The following is a 2,900-nucleotide window of genomic DNA, read 5'->3' on the forward strand; positions in this document are numbered from 1 at the left end:
GGTGAGCAGAGGCACTGAAAAGCTTGTAGCTCCAGCCTCAAGGGAGATGTGACTTCACTCCTCCTGTAGGTCGGTCCTTTGCCTGCGCCCGCCTGGGCTCAGGGACCTAGGCCAAGAGCCTCCCCATAAAGAGGGAGGGAGGGAGGGAGAAAGCAAGTGAGGGAAGGCGGGGAACAGAGAGAGACAGAGACAGAGACACACAGAGAGACAGAGAGATACACACAGAGAGACAAAGAGGGGCAGAGAAAGAGGCTGAGAGAGACAGACACAGAGATTGAGAGAGAGAGAGAGAGAGACACACACACACACACACACACACACACACACACACACAGACTCTAGGAGGCAGAGGAGCAGCGGGAAACACTTCCCTCACATCTAGAGACCCTTCTGTGGATGCACTGAGAAGTTTGCAAGAAAGGACTCAGGAAAAGAAGAAACAAGGCCTTTTAAGTTTTAAACTGGTTAGTGTGTGTGTGTGTGTGTGTGTGTGTGTGTGTGTGTGTGTGTGTGTGGTGGTGGTGGTGGTGGTGGTGGTGGTGGTGGTGGTGGTGTGCAGGCTGCAAAGGACCATCTCACCTTTTAAAATACCGCTGAATTTGAATCATTAGAGGGAATAAGATCCTCCTACCCAGCTGATAAAAGTCTTTATAGTACACTTCCTCCACTCCACAGGAGGCTCAGGAGGCTGGAGTAGGCACCTTGGTATCTTCCATCACCTTCTCCCCCCCAGTAGAAACAAGGAGGTCTTCTCTCTACTTTCCCTTTTACATGGGAGACGTAGTTTTGGCTGGTGCATACAACCTGAACAGACAGATGGGGGAGGGGAGAGAGAGAGACAGAGAGACAGAGAGACAGAGAGAGACAGAGAGACAGAGAGACAGAGAGATCTGCTTTGGGTCCTGGGGCCAAGAGAGCAGCTGCATTAAGATCTTAGCCATTCCTGAGAAATCAGAATGGAGACTCTTGGCCCAGATGCAGCTTGGTCACAGGAAAGGAAGTCCCCATCACCTACCCAGCTTCTGCATTTGAAAAAGGTGTGTGTGTGTGTGTGTGTGTGTGTGTGTGTGTGTGTGTGTGTGTGTGTGTTGGGGGGTGTCATGGTCCGTGCCTTACCTGGACATTGCAAGGAAGGCATGAGATTGCACATTAAACCAGGCAAATCTATACGCACAATAAATAAATGTTAGCATTTTTCCAGGATTCTGATTTCTTAAAGTAGAAATGTTTATGCAGTATTTCAGACCCAGGATTCACTGCTGCAGAAATTCCATCTGAAATCCAGATATTTGGAGCTTGCTAGGACCATAAAACAATAACATTAACACAAGGTTTCAAAAGCAATTACATCGCCATACCCAAAGGTATTAATCATCACCGCTTTCTCAGAACATGAGCGTCATTGTCTAGGATGCTCTTGCTTATAAAGTGTGTGTGTGGGGGGTCATACTTATTGGATTGCACTTACCTATTTGCTTCACTGAACTGCCAATTCTGAGAGAGAGAGAGACAGAGACAGAGACACACAGAGAGAAACAGAGACACAGAGACAGGCATAGAGATATAGAGACACAGACAGAGAGACAGACAGACAGACAGACAGAGAAACAGAGAGACACAGAGACAGGCACAGAGATATAGAGACACAGACAGAGAGACAGAGACACACAGAGAGACACAGATACAGACACAGAAAGGGGAGAGAACAATCATATTTCTGACCTTTTGTATTAGTGCGGGGAGCAGTGCCCAGGGCGATCTTGCTGAGGAACACCCGGAGATGAACTGGTGTCTTCTTCATTATGCCTTCTTCTCTTACTTTGGTTGGTTAATTGAGTTTGGATAAACCAGAAGATTAGACCCAGTCTTTGTGGGTTCCTCCTGCCTCAACACCTCATGTGCTGGGAGGTGTACCACCACACCCACTCAGCCTTCCATTTGCCCTTTGCCTTGGTGGCTCCCTCTGCCTAGAATGCTCTCCTCTCAGACAGCCTGTCCTTATTCTTGATCTGTCAGTTCAAAGTCATTTTCTCAAGACAGGTCTTATCAAGAGTAGGTCCAATTACTGTTGGGTGATATTTTATTAGCATTGGCGATTTTTGTGTGTGAGGGTCATAATGCTCATTTACGGTGTGTTCTTTCTCTACCTCAGAAGCTATTTTAGGTGCGTCCCAGCATGTGGGAGGGAGGCAAGAAACATTACTGAATGAGTGGACCAGAGCATTGAAGAAACTGATTTCCAGGTCTTGGGCAGTTCTAGATCTAGAAACCTATATTTTTGGTGCCTGAGAAATCCATTATTTCTGAAATTCTCTGGCAATTCTGGTACAACTGGACACGTTCTCCCATTCAGTATCAGCTGTAGATTTTAGGTTGTAGCCTTGGAATTTTAGTCTGAAGATTTCTGCAAGTACCGTAAGATCTACCTCAGAACCTTCTTCTCAAGGCCCATCCTTGACTAACTGCCCTTGCCTTCCCTTCCAGCCTCTCTGCTAGTTTCTCCCTCCTTATAGTTCAGCTGCATAGGCTTTTCCTTATCAAATACAGTGCCTTTCCCACCCCACAATCTCTACACCTGCTCTTCCCCATCTTGGAATGTTTCCCTTCCTCCCTGCTTCTTGGCTCCGCCTCCTCAGGAACCTCATGGGTTGGTTACCTGTGCAGAGGGGACCATCCTGTCCTAAATAGACCCTGTCTTATTATTCGCCACCTTATTAACTTGTTTACTGTCTTTGTCTAAGTTCTCACAGTCAGCCATTTTCTTTGTTTGTTTCTTTGCTGGTCTCCCTGACATAATAGGAAACTCTCCAGAGCAGAACTTTTTTTCTTCTTCGGTAGACTATGATTGCTCCAGCACCCAGAACAGCACCTGAACCATAGTAAGTGCACAGTAGATAATT

This window comes from Peromyscus eremicus, chromosome 23 (genome assembly GCF_949786415.1).
Source record: "Peromyscus eremicus chromosome 23, PerEre_H2_v1, whole genome shotgun sequence".
NCBI classification, from domain to species: Eukaryota; Metazoa; Chordata; class Mammalia; order Rodentia; family Cricetidae; genus Peromyscus; species Peromyscus eremicus.